The sequence below is a fragment of the Lagenorhynchus albirostris genome, chromosome 5, assembly GCF_949774975.1.
Source record: "Lagenorhynchus albirostris chromosome 5, mLagAlb1.1, whole genome shotgun sequence".
In the NCBI taxonomy this organism is placed as follows: domain Eukaryota; kingdom Metazoa; phylum Chordata; class Mammalia; order Artiodactyla; family Delphinidae; genus Lagenorhynchus; species Lagenorhynchus albirostris.
This window is the reverse complement of record NC_083099.1, coordinates 31,868,862-31,883,730: the sequence shown is the minus strand read 5'-3', so window position 1 is coordinate 31,883,730 and position 14,869 is coordinate 31,868,862.

The following is a 14,869-nucleotide window of genomic DNA, read 5'->3' as shown; positions in this document are numbered from 1 at the left end:
AATTGGCAACAACAAAAAAGATAACTAGAAAATTTTTGTATATTTTGATATTAGTGAATACACTCTTAAATAACCAGTGGGTTAAGGAATCGTAATGGAAATCAGAAGGTATTGTGAACTGAATAATAATGAAAATGGTAAATAACAAAACTCATGTGATCCAGGGACTTCCCTAGTGGCACAGTGGTTGGGAATCTGCCTGCCAATGCAGGGGACACCAGTTCGATCCCTGGTCCAGGAAGATCCCACATGCCGCAGATCAACTAAGCCCATGTGCCACAACTACTGAGTCTGCACTCTAGAGCCCACGAGCCACAGCTACTGAAGCCCACACATCTACAGCCCATGCTCCACAAGAGAAGTCACTGCAATGAGAAGCCCACACACCACAATGAAGAGTAGCTCCCGCTCGCTGCAACTAGAGAAAGCCCACACACAGCAATGAAAAACCAACACAGCCAAAAACATATTTTTAAAAAACTCATGTGATACAGCTGAAGCAATATTTAGAAGAAAAGGTAGTGGCTGTAATGCATATATTAGAAAAGAAAAAACACTTAAAATAAATATTTGAATGTAGAGAAAGTGCAAAACAAATCCAAATAAATGCAGAGGAATAAAGGAATTTATGAAATAGAGATGCAATAGAGAGGATCAGCAAAGTTAGAAGTTTATTATTTGAAAAGATTTTGAAAATTGAACTCTGATAAGACCCATCATTAAAAGAAGAAGGCACAGTATCCAATATCATGAATTAAAAAAGTGAAATAACTACCAACACTATGGACATTAAAAGTATAACAAAATAATTTTGTAAATATTATGTATACATTTGAAATTTATAGGGAAGTTGCTAGGGAAAATATAACTCAAGGATGATAGAAAACTAAATATTCATAGGCTTCCAAAGAAATTGAATCAGTAGTCAAAGATCTGGTCACAAAGAGAATTCCAGATCCAAGTCACTTCAACAGTGTCCACAATTAATCAAGAAATAAATAATTGCAACCATACGTGAACTCTCCCAGGGAATAGAAAAGAAGGAATATCCCCAATCCATTTTTCCTTTTGGGGGTTGGCATCAAAACCCTGATCCCATAATCTGACAAAGAAAATATAAGACCAGAAAATTAGAAACTATTATCACTCATGAACATAGATTTTAAAAATCATTTTAAAAAATGCTATTATATCAGATATTGTACAGAAAGATACAAAAAGAATGCTACATCATCATCAAGTTGCATCATTCAAGTAATACAAGACTGGTATATTATTAGAAAATCAATCAATCAATTAGTTTGCCACATAACAGATTAAAGACTGTGAGGTCCATCAATACATTTTGTATTGTGTTGTTGTGATGGTTGCACAACAATATAAAGTATTAGAATTAATAAGAGAGTTTAGTGCATTTGCTGGGTACAAATTCAATATAAAAAATCAATTATAGTCCTTCAGCAAGGTTACTGGATACAATGTCAACATACAAGAATCAACTGTATTTCTATATACTTGCAATAAACAATCTGAAAATGAAATTAAGAAAACAATTCAATATACAATACCATCAGAAAGAATAAATACTTAGGAATAAAGATACTTAAGAATAAATTTGACAAAATAAGTGCAAGACTTGTACACAGAAAACTACAAAACATTGTTGAAAGAAATTAAAGAAGCTTTGGAAAGTCATCCCATGTTCATGGATTGGAAGACTTATTGTTCAGATGGCAATACTCCCTAAATTGACCTACAGATTCAATGCAATCCTAATCAAAATCCTAGTTGGGCTTTTTTCTTTCTTTTTTTTTCAGAAATGACAAGCTGGTCCTAAAATTCATGTGGAAATATAAGGGACCCAGAATATCCAAAACAATCTCAAAAAAGAAGAACAAAGTGGGAGGACTTAAACTTTCTGATTCCAAAACTTACTACAAAGCTACAGTAATCAAGACAGTGTGGTGTTGGCATAAGGATAGGCATATTGAACAATGGAATAGACTTGAGAGTCCGAAATAAACCCTAACATTTATAGTCTCTACATATTTACCTATTCTGGACATTTCATATAAATGAAATCATATAACATGTGGTCTTCTGTGACTGGCTTCTGTCACTTAGCACAATGTTTTCATGGTTCATACTTGTTGTAGCATATATCAGTATTGCATTCCTTTTTATAGCTGAATAATATTTTGTTGTATGGATATACCACATTTTGTCTATCCAGTCATCATATGATGGACATTTGGGTTATTTGCACTTTGGAATATTATGTAGAGAGTTTAGAAGTCATCACCCTCATTCTCGCACAAGAAAAAAGCTAAACGAACTGGAAATCAACAACTTTTTTTAGATCCACAGAGAACTGACATCATAGGGCAACCTGTTTCCCTGAAAACTAGAGAAACAGATGAATACACAGAACCATATCTTACCAGGAGAATCCCAGGACCAGAAGCTTGCAGCTGGAGCCAGTACTGATAGGAACACAAACTATAATTGACAAATTGCTGGAAGCTCAGCATAGACAAGCTTGAGAGCAAAAAACTCTGGAGGGGACAGTCGTGGGGATTCCCAACACCTTTTTACTTCCAGGAGCCCCTCTGCGTCTCATGTGAAGATTGGAGAAGGTTCCCCTTTTGCTTCTGGCAGAGGAGGGAGAGAGTAACCAATTTAGAATATGCCCAGAGCTCTCTGTTCTCCTTAACATTGCCTGCCCTCAAGAGAAACTATTTTACCATAGCCTGACTGACTTGAGTTTTGCCCAAGACTAACCAATCTGAGGAAAGGAAAATATTCAACTCCAGTCCCCTATAGCCTTCCTGTCTCACTTAAGGGGTGAGGGAGCTGAGAAGCACTTATGATACTCAGGGACACAGGCCTACTAAAAGACTGAGATCCAATCATAGTACCATAGAGTGCGTCCCCTTCCCCACACCTCACCTCCACGTCTACAGAACTCCTGTACAACAACAGGGGATTACTTATAGCTAAAAGGTTGCAAACCTCAGGTCCTATTTAAGAAGGAGTCTCTCAGGAAACTTAATGACAACAGGGCAGACAAAAACAAGAACACTAAAAGAAATTTTAGCCTCCAACACCACAGCTACAGCAAGTAGTAAACACATCCTAATTCCTAGACGGATAAATATAAAACCTCACACTAATGCCCTATTCGTTCATTTTACTCAATATATCACGTCCAGCTTTCAACAAAAAATTCCAAGGCATGCTAAAAGGCAAAAAACAACAACAAACAAACATCAAAACATCCAATCTGAAGAGACAAAGTATCAGAGCCAGACTCAAATATGGCAGAGATTTTGGAATTATCAGACTAGGAATTTAAAATAACTATGATTCATACACTGGGGGCTTTAATGGGAAAAAAAATGGACAGCATGTAGAAACATGGGTACTTTGAACAAGTGGGACTACAGGGAGTATAAGCAGAAAATACATTTATTCCTGCCCCTAGTAAAATTTCCAGCAGGTTCCATGGCTTTCTGATCACTCTTGAATAATAAAAATCTTCCAGTCTCAAGAATCCTATAGTTAATATGACTAGTCCAGTGCAACAATCAAATCCTTCTCTCTTCACTGTCAGCCTCTCCTGCACTGCCTGGCAAACATTGCTGGTCTGGAAGTGCTTGTGGAATGGATTCTCTGAGCCTCAGTTTCCTGATCTGTAAAATAGAGGTATTTTACACTGCACTGCTTACCTCTCAGGGTTGAGGTGTACAATAAGGGCAATCAAGTGGCAGAGCATGTCACTTTCTGAATGTGTGACCCTCTGGTGTGTCTCTAGAACTCTGCATACGATGCTCTTTCTGACCAGGAAGACTCCTCCCAAATCCGCTTCTCCTGACCAGCTCTACTCTTCCTCAAGACTTGGCTCCTGGGAAGCCTTCCTGACACCTTCGGCTGAATTTGGGGCCCCTCCCTCACATTGCCCTCTCTTGGAGATTGATAGCACTGTTTGTGCTTGTGTGTTCTTATTGTCCTCTAAGATCCACCACCACAGTCTGCAGTGGTGTTTGTTGAATAAACAGAAAGAGAGCAGAAGGGAGGAGTGTAATAGTCCTTGATAAGTGGCGATAAGAACTTAGCAATGTGAGGTTGGTATTATTGGCAATAAATGAGAGAGGGGAGAGGCATGTGAGGAATGAAAGCAGGAAGAGGGAAAAGGCAGGGTAGGAGAAAAAGGAGAGTGAGGACCAGAGACAGAGCAGCTACCCAGACTCACAGGCTTCTTGTGAGAGTGTAGGGGGCAAAGGGAGTGAGGCCAGCTCTTCCCAATCTCCTACAGAGCAGCTGGAGGAAAGAGGAGGGAGCAGGGTTAGGAGGCTGGTCAGCTTCTCTCTCCCTGCTCCCTGCTCTCCCTCTTGTTCACTGTGGCCCAGCCCTTCTGTGGGTGGCCTATAGGCAGGTGGTGGGGGGGGATTCAGAATAAGACTGTCTCCAAAGAACTTCTCTCAATTTCTTTTTCCTTGCTCTTCCCTTGTATTCTTGAAATGGAACATTCCTTGGACATTTTCTTTTTTTTTTTTTTTTTTTAACATCTTTATTGGAGTATAATTGCTTCACAATGGTATGTCAGCTTCAGCTTCACAACAAAATGAATCAGTCATATACATACATATATTCCCATATCTCTTCCCGCTTGCGTCTCCCTCCCTCCCACCCTCCCTATCCCACCCCTCCAGGCGGTCACAAAGCACCGAGCTGATCTCCCTGTGCTATGCGGCTGCTTCCCACTAGCTATTTCTGCATGTGGTGGTCTGTCTCAGACTTGGTGGAATCTGATTGTCTATCACATCGGTGACTCAGACAAACTGAAGAGTCCCATTTTAACATTGCTTACACTAGTTTAAAAAATGGCAAAAGGAAATAAAAAGTACAGCACTAAGAACGGGAGAGGGGGCCACCAAAAGAGTTTGAAGAAAATCAGATGGGACCATCCTGATGGGCAGAGCAGAGGAAGCAGCCACAGAGGTAGATGCCTAGAAAGTAAGAACCACTGCTCACGGGGGCCTGGGAAGACTCTGTTGTCAGAAGGTACAGGCACAGAGGGCAGGAGACAGTGGGGAGGAGAAATCATGGCGAGTCTTAGGCCCACCTGGAAAGAATTGTGTCCGAGAGAACATCCACCCTATGCTTGCCTCTGTCTTGAGTCAGCACAACAGTAGGCCAAGATGGCACCCACCCAGGCCTAACCAGAGGGTGCCCTATAAAAGAAACAGGATTTGGGGGGAAGCCTGGGCTTCCTCGTGCCAGTGCTGCCATCCCAAGAAAAGACTTCCCCATTTTGGGGGGGGCTGGGAGAGAAGTAGTCCTGGTCATGACCTCTAAATGGAATCTTGCCAGTCAACATGCTCAAGGCTCCAACTTGGAGGAGAGGGCTGTTGAAAAACTAGATCCTATGCTGGTAGAGAAGACCAGTAAGAGCCACCTATATTAAAACACAAATCCTTCATTCACAGATATAAATGGATAGCCAAGGATCCCCAGACCTTTGAGTAAAACCAACGACCCATAAAAAAGAACCAAGATAAACAAACAGAGCTATGAACCCAGGAGAAACGGGGATAGTGTGGGGAATAGGAAATAACATTTAAAAAAATCTACTTAGTATCCTCAGTGAGGTTTTAGGAGGTTTTTCTTCCATAGACAAAGGAAAAAAATCATCCAAAAATTGAAAACAATAAAAATGTCCATGAAAATTAAAAATGTAATTGTCAAACTAAAAAAATGCAAAGTGAAAGAAATACCTGAGAACAGTAGTTCTCAAAATGTGATAACCAGCCACCAACATCAGTATCACCAGGGAACTTTTTAACATGAAAGTTTCTGGGTTCCAGTCCAGACTTACTAAATCAGAAACTGGGGGTGGGGCCCAGCAATCTGTATTTTCACAAGCCTTCCAGGAGATTGGGGTGCACCTCAAGTTTGATAACCACTGAGACCTAAAACATAGAACAAAAAGACGAAGAGGTGAGAAACATGAGAGAAAAATTAAAAGATCTAGAGAATCAATGCAGGAAGAGTTATAGAAAGGGAAAACAGACTTCTGGGGAGTACACAATCAAATACATAATTTCAGAAAATGTCCTTGAACTACAGAAAGATACAAATCTTTAGATTTAAGAGTCTCCAGGGTTTTATACCCTCAGAATTGCTGGGAAGTTTAGAGCTAGTACATGTAAAGAATCTGTAAAGAATCATGTAAAGAATCTCATGCCACAAAGCAAACACTCAGTAACTGTTACTCCCTTCTCACTCCTTGGGTGCTTGGCATGTACCCTTCCAGACTTCTCTCTACACCTTTATAGAGTCCTGCTTGTAGTTTATTTTTTTCATAAAGTTCATCTTACTGTACATAGTGTTTTGCAACTTCGTTTTTTGCATTTAACAAACAAGATGTTCTCCCAGGTCAGTTCCTCCAGATTTACTTTAATTACTAGGCAGTATCCATACTTCACCTGCCTCTTGTTGATAAGTTTGTGTCTATTTTTGCTAGTTATAAATAATGCCCTACTAAGTTTCAGGTCTACCAACAGTATGTGAAGGTACCAAATTCCTTCACCATCAACACTTGATATTAAAAGTGAGTTTAATTCTTGATACATGTTACTAAAAAGAAAAGATCCGGGCTTCCCTGGTGGCACAGTGGTTGAGAGTCCGCCTGCCGATGCAGGGGACGCGGGTTCATGCCCCGGTCCGGGAAGATCCCACGTGCTGCGGAGCGTGAGCCATGGCCGCTGGGCCTGCGCGTCCGGAGCCTGTGCTCCGCAACGGGAGAGGCCACAACAGTGAGAGGCCCGGGTACCGCAAAAAAAAAAAAAAAAAAGAAAAGATCCTCTTGCTGCATTGCACTGCATCTCCCTGACTTCAGAGGAGGTGACCTCTTTCTTGTGTTTGTTGAACATATTTATGTTCGCCTCTGTAAATTTTACATTCATATCCTTTGTCTAGTTTTTTCATATCAGGTTGTTTATCTTTTATTTATTGTTTTATATAGTCTGAAAATTAATTTTTTTCTATTGTATTTTTAACACATTTAAATTTGTAGCATAAGGTTGTTTAATATTAATTTTTGAGAAGGTTGTAAGATGACTTTCTAATTTAATTTTTCTCCAAATAGATAATTTTTCAAAACCAGCATTTGAATAGTTTCCTTATCTTAAGAAAATATGGTTTAAATCATTCCCCCAGGGACTTCCCTAGTGGTGCAGTGGTTAAGAATCCACCTGCCAGTGCAGGGTACACAGGTTCAAGCCGTGGCCCAGGAAGATCCCACGTGCCACGGAGCAACTAAGTCTGTGTGCCACAACTACTGAGGCTGCGCTCTAGAGCGCATGAGCCATAACTACTGAGCCCATGTGCCACAACTACTGAAGCCTTCACACCTAGAGCCCATGCTCCTCAACAAGAGAAGCCATCGCAATGAGAAGCCTGTGCACCACAACGAAGAGTAGCCCCCGCTAGCCGCAACTAGAGAAAGCCCACGTATAACAACGAAGACCCAACACAGCCAAAAATTTAAAAAAAAAAATTCATAAAAATAAAAATCATTCCCCCATATTCACATGTAAATGTGCCCAATTCTGGCCTCTCTATTCTGTTCCAGTGATACATTTTTCAAATCCTTAATAATCTACACCCCCCCCAACCATCATCACTACTACCAATCATCATCATTGTCTATGTTTTTCAAAATATTCTTATCTATTCTTGAACATTTTTTCTTCCAGATAAATTTTAGAATAAGCCTGCTAAGTTCATTTTATTTTACATTCACTTACTACTTTTTCAACATTCTTCCTTTGTATAGATCCAAGTTCCCAACTTATATTATTTTCCTTCCCTCTAGAGAACTTCCTTTAACATTTCCTGTTAAAAAAAAAAAGTCTACTGGCAACAAATTCCCTCAATTTTTGTTTGTCAGAGAAAGTCTTTATTTCGCTTTCACTTATGAAGGAAATTTTGCAGGGTAAAGAATTCTAGGTTGGTGAGTATTTTTTCTCCCTACATCTTAATTTCACTCCACAGTCTTCTTGTTTGCATGTTTTGTCAGGTGAAGTCAGATGTTAATTCTTACCTTTGTTCCTCTGTAGGTAAGGTGTTTTTTCCCTCTGGCTTCTTTCAGAATTCTTTTATTTTTGATTTGCTGTAGATTGAAAATGATATGCCTAGTCTTTCTTCCCTCCTTCCTTCCTGCTTTCCTTCCCTTCCTCCCTCCCTCCCTTCCTCTCTTCCTTCCCTCCCTCCTTCCTTCCTCCCTCCCTTCCTTCCTTTATTTCCTTCTTTCTTTTTTGGCATTCATCCTGCTTGATGTTCTCTGAGCTCCTTCCTAGATCTGTGGCTTGTCTGACACTAACTTAGAAAATTTTCCAGTAATTACTGTCTCAAGCATATCTATGTTCCTTTCTTTCTTCTCCTTCTGGTACTCCCATTACATGTATGCTACACATTTTGTGTTGTCTCACAGACCTTGAATATTCTGCTCTTTTTTGATTGTTTGTTTTGTCTTTTAGTCTTTGTTCTATTTGCTTTTCAGTTTTGGAGGTTTGTATTGAGATATCTTCTAGCTCAGATTCTTTCCTCAGTTGTTCCTGTCTACTAATAAGCTCATCAAAGGAATTCTTCATTTCTGTCATGCTTCTGATCTCTAGCATTTCTTCCTCTGCTTACACTGCTCATCTGTTTTTTGTTTTTCTTGTTTTTTGTTTTTTGCGGTACGCGGGCCTCTCACTGCTGTGGCCTCTCCCGTTGCGGAGCACAGTCTCCGGACGCGCAGGCTCAGTGGCCATGGCTCACGGGCCCAGCTGCTCCACGGCATGTGGGATCCTCCCAGACCGGGGCATGAACCTGTGTCGCCTGCATCGGCAGGCGGACTCTCAACCACTGCACCACCAGGGAAGCCCCTGCTCATCTGTCTCTGCATGCTGACTACTCTATCCATTAGTGCCCTTAGCACATTAATCACAGTTGTTTTAAATTTGTCGTCTGATAATTCGAATATCCCTCCCACGTCCAGTTCTGATGTTTGCTGTCTTTTCAAATTGTTTTTTGCCTTTTAGTATACCTTGTAATTTTTCTCTTGAAATACCCCACTCTAGTCAGCTCTAGCCTTCCACCTGGCAGAAGGGAAATTCCCAACTCTAGCCCCCTCTAGCCATTCTGTCCCACTGGAATTCCTCCCACGTTCATTCAAAAAGTGCTCATTTATACCTGTATTGAACCTATTAGCTAATTGGGGAAGAACTGACATGTTTATAATTTCGCATCTCTATATCCAGGAACATGTTTGACATCTCCATTAATTCAGGGTTCCTTTTTAAAAAGTTCAATAACTTCAGTAATGTTTGATAGGTTTTTATAAGTCTTGCACATTTTTTGACCTGTTTATTCCTAAGCATATTATATAGCTGTTTTTAAAGTTATTTTTTATAAAATCCTTTAAAAAAATCAGGTAACCTTATTGGGTATTGTTGGCTTCTTGGAATGCTAATGGTTTTAGTAAGTTATTCTTTACTAGGCCTCTTTCCTTTGTTTTTTGTTGCTTTTGCTTTTTTATTAGTTCCAATAGTTTGTCTGATAGCTTTATTAGTTTTAATTGTCAGTTGAGTCTCCTGCATTTTCTAGGTACATAATGAAATAATCTGGAAATAATTACAATTTTTGTCATCCTTCCTGCGCCACCACCTGCCCCCCCGCCCTGTATTATTTCTTATTCATGTCTTACTCTCCCATGAGATTTTGACAAATAAGGCCAGGCAGAACATGCAGTCACAATCCAAATTTATGGACCACATGCGAAAAGATTCCACTGCAAATGAAAGTCAGCAAAAGCATGAACAGCTTCAAATTTCTAAGAACTTCAAGAAATGGAATTAATAGATCCAGATTATTAAAAAGGAATGTGGGGCTTCCCTGGTGGCGCAGTGGTTGAGAGTCCGCCTGCCGATGCAGGGGACACGGGTTCGTGCCCCGGTCCAGGAAGATCCCACATGCCTCGGAGTGGCTGGGCCCATGAGCCATGGCCGCTGAGCCTGTGCATCCGGAGTCTGTGCTCCTCAACGGGAGAGGCCACAACAGTGAGAGGCCCGCGTATCGCAAATAATTAAAGAAACAAAAGGTGCAATGAAAAACATAAGCAACTACTTAGGTAAAAGGAGATATATTTTTACAAGAATAAAAGAGAGCTTTTAGAAATGAAAAATACAGACACTGAACTTTAAAACCCAAATTCCATTAAAGAGCAGAAGAACCACAACTGGAAAAAAAAAATAAAGAATTGGTGAATCAGAAGCTAGGTTACAAAAAGCTACCCAGAATGCAGTACAGAAAGTTAAAATGAAGAAAAATATTAAAGAGAGGTTAAGAGACATGGAAGGTAGGAAGAGGCAACATTAGACTTCAAAATATTTGTTTCTCCCTCTTACTGTTAAAGATTAATTAACCCCACACTATACTCTACTCCTATATACACACTTGGCATTTCCTCCCAGACAACAGGAAGTTAATCAAATGCTTAATGTAGCAAGTACACTTGCACAAAAATATATTTTCCTTAGATCTTGGAAAATAATTTCAAGGCTGCTTCCTGGTATTCTGTGCTTAGATGAGAAAGTATATTTGTAACAAAGGTACTGTGCACTTTCTAACTTTGCTGCATAAAATTTTTTGAAAATAAATCAAGGAACCTAATTCTTGGGGCAAGAAGGAGTGAGGGAAGACATTTGTCATGAAGTCACCATGGCAGTTCCTGATGCCTCCCTTCCATGGTAGGTCAGCCAACAGTGTCAGCTCTTCAGAATGACATTCTAAGTGATGTTTGTGCTGGCGAATTAGAGCAGGGAGTCGATGATGTCTAGGTCATGGGTCATTTCCTTAGTGGCTCACGGCCACAGGCAGCAGCCCAACCCCAGTAGGCGCCTTGTGGTCTCAGGTCTGGGTCCAGAGGTCAGGGTTGTTGGGCTGAAGTTGTTATCACTACTAGAAAAGCAACTCCAGGAACTCTAGCTGGATCATGTACATGCTTAAATACAGGTTGAGTGAATGCATAAACATATGAGCCAGCACTATGCTATGCTGTGGGAAAGGCACCCCATCAGTTGGTCTCATGTAAAAACTTCCTACACACGGACATCTCACCCTGTAGATCAGCATTAAGGATTAAGTCCATCCTTCTCTTTTTTTTCAGGAGTGTGTGTTTTAGAAAACAACCTTGTCTCTGGCATACCTTTCTCCAGGGTTTTTGAATACATTTAGATTTTTTTTCTGCCAGTAGGAACTCTTGGAATAATGAATTCCATATGTGTATATTTCTCAGTGGGAAGTGGGATGATTACCTTTATTTGGTCAGTAAAATTACTCTTTGCTCCAAGAAATCATAATATTTCATAAGTCCTAAGTGCTGGAAGAAGTTGCAGAGGAGAGGGTGGACTGGTCCTTCATTGCTTAGGGAGCTTACAATGTTAACAGACTCCAAAATACACGTCTTTGATGTGCACGTGAAGCTATGCATCCATACTTGTTGAAGGAAAACATTTCTCATACCAGTTTTTCAGAATGCTTGAGTGATTTTCAAAAAAGGAAAAAGAAGGTAACTCTGGTAACCAGGGTAGCACTGGGAAGAAAATGGGAACAGGAGACCCAAACAAGTTGTTATTGCCAAACACTGGGGGAGGGAGCAGAGGGCGTAGGAGAGGTTGGCCTACAGGCAAGACTCTCAGGAGGATGGGGGGCTGGAGAGAGCTTGTTAGAGAGACCCAAAATTCTGCTCCTGGATGACTCAGTAAGAACCACAGCAGAAGGAGTGAAGGTAGCTCCCTGGGGAGGCCCTGATGGAGGACTGAAAATGGAGAGGATGAGTTTTGTGTTGTCTGTGTTGGGTTTGAGGTAGCTGTGTAACATCCAGGTGGGGATGTCCAGGAAGAGATATTCAAAAAGGCCTGGACCAGAGCCCCAGGTGTGGAGGTGCTGGGCACAGAGCAGGAATCTGAGCATAGATGGAACACCTTAGGGACATGATGGAGAACGAAGACTGGGGTAGGAGCCTCAGGAAGCCCTCACATTTGGGGAGATGGGGGAGAAAGAAGTCTGTGTAGAAGGTAAGAGGAAGAAAAAACCCAGGAGAGAAGCACTGAGGGAAGAGAGGGTCTCAAGCAGGGGGATGTGGTTGGTAGGGCCAGGAGGAGGAGGACTGAGGACACTGAATCTGGTCGCCTTGGGAGTCTTGGGACCTGCAGAGGAAGGCATCCCAGAGAGTAAGGACACTAGTCCCAGGTCAGGGTGCTGACACCCGAGGAAGCCAAGAGATGCCCCAGGGGTGCTTGAGCCCTCCTCTTCCAGGCAGTGCGATGGCAGGGGATACTGAATGGAGAGTGGAGGGAAGTCCTGGATCGAGGAGGGACCACCAGAGACAGGAAAATCACAGGGAATGAAGACCACCCTGGGAGGGGATCCAGGGTGGGAGGGGACATTAGTGTTGGCAAGAGGGAGAGATGAGAAGGGTCTTTTGAGAGAGGGGAGGGGTGTCCCAGGAACACGAGATGGACTTTTTCAAGAAAGAAAGAGGAGCCACTGACTGGGGCCGAGTCAGAGAGGGGGTAGGGGAGGGAGGGACCAGCATGGGGGAGAGGGCTAAGGTGAGGACGAGGGGGACAGGAAGGGCCAGAGTGAGGGACAGGACAGTGACGACAGTCTGTGGAATACCAGCTGGACAGACCACAGCACAAAGTGACTCGCGACAAAGAACAGCTGGGCTTCTGAGAGGGCCCCTGGCCTGGCCTGCAGCTTAGCAAAGGAGCCCGAGGTCATGCTGGGGCCAGCCTTCCTTCTTCCTGAGCCCCAGGGACCTCGAGGCCTCCAGGTGACCACCCAGACAGTGGTGGCTTCTTTTCTGGGAACACTCCCCAGCCCAAGAAGTCCTCTGTCTAGTATCACCACCCTGGCCTTGCTCTGTTTCCTGTGGTTTCCTCCCTTCACCCGCAGCTTCCAGGGGAGGGAGGTGATACTTCCTGTGCAATTCCTTCTGGAATTCCTGCCCAGGCTTCTGAGGTCTGCAGCTGTTCTGGAGAATCTGTGCAGCTGTGCCACACTCATCCACTGTGATGGTTCAGACGGGCCTTTGGTCAGGAGGGTCCCCCGTCACAGGATGGCTCAGGCAGCTGTGAGGAGAGTGGCCTGGAGTCAGGGAGGCTGGAGGGTAGCTTGGTTAGGAAGGGCTTGAGGTGTCCGGGCAGGAGCGATGGAGGCCTGGACCAGAGTGCTGGTGACGCGGTGAAGAGAAGTGGAGGTGCAGGGATGCGTTTTAGAAGTAGGGGATTGAGCAAGGGGCTGAGAGAAAGAGGGGAACTAAGGCTGGTCTCTCAGACCAAGGGACACTGAACGCTGTCACCTGAACAGCAGACTTCCCAGTAAGCCATGTACTCAGTGAGCGTGTGATGGCCCAGAGGGTTTTCTCCAAGCCTGGGAAATCTCCGCAAAGACAGCAGGTGTCTGTTTTCCTGAGACGGGGCAGAGGGTGGGCAGGGCCTCCGGATGGGAGCGTGAGAGGGGCCGCTTCTCCTGCCCAGCATCTGCAGGGACTTCCCCGAAAGGTTCAGGGTCAAACCTGAAGCTCCTGGGGGAGGTCCAGCCTCGTGGGACCACCTCAGGCCCGACCCCCCAACTTCTCCCCAGCTCCTGCCCTGGGTGCAACCACGGTAGTGTGGGCCAGGAGGCCAGGCCAGACTGCTCTCACCATCCTGAGAAGTCCCCCTTGACCCAATGTGATGCAGCTTTCCACAAGATGGACAGTTTTGGTTTTTATCTCTGGGAAATGGAGTATGTGTTTTCCAACAAACAAATTCTTGGATAGAAAGAACTGGATTTGCAAAGAAAAGTTTTAATAAAAATGGGGGGAGCAGGGGAGAAGGGCAGCCAGATGGCTTCCAGCTGATGCCACAAACGATTTCCTTACCGTCAGGTTGAGGCCCAGCCTCAGGGTGTGTGCAAAGCTGCAGTCATACCCGGGGACCAAAGTGGTCTGAGCCATTGGGTTTGGGGGGGCCGGGGCGGTGGGGAGCAGAAGTTCACAGACACAGGCTCTCCTCACACCAATTAGAAAACCAAACTCCAGGACAGAAGTGATGGCCACTCAGATGAACAAGGGCCGCGCTTGTGCACGTAATCCACACACAAACCCTAGCAGCATTCTGATCCCACAGACAGTGGCTCGAGCCGCTCCCCCTTAGAACGGGGGCCACTGCCCCTCCAGGGGCCACCCCATGTCTCTCGAGATGCCCTCTCCAAGTGTTTAGGCTTCGCAGGTTTTTACCAGGCCCTCGAGGAAGGCTCTCTGGGGCTGGAACCCTGGGGGTGCCCACAGTTTCAGAGCCTTTTCTCCCATACTCACTGTACCATAAGTGGCTGGTTATACACCCTAAGCCCCCTCTTCTGTCCTCCCCTTCTACCCCCACTAGACTGTGAGAACAGGGTGGCTTCCTAGCCTGCTCCATTCCCAGGGCCTGGCAGAGCTTCTCAGTGTTCTAGTTGAATAAACAGACCAACGACCAAATAGTCAACCAGCTGATCGAATCCCTTTGGTACAACATAAATTTATTCCTGAGTGGTGAGGACAAACAGCCAAATTGTAGCTCCCTAAAAACCCCTCCTATACCCAAGGCCTGGCAGGAAGATAAAGCCATGATGGGGTGCCTCGTGCCCACACGTCACAGCCACAGCACTGAATGCAGCATGGGAAGCAGCTGGGCAAGCTCTAGATCTGCTCATTCTGCTTTCCTGCACATGACTGATCCGCTGATAGTAGGTAATACACAGGTTAGCTATGCTCTGGTATGAAAGGATGAGA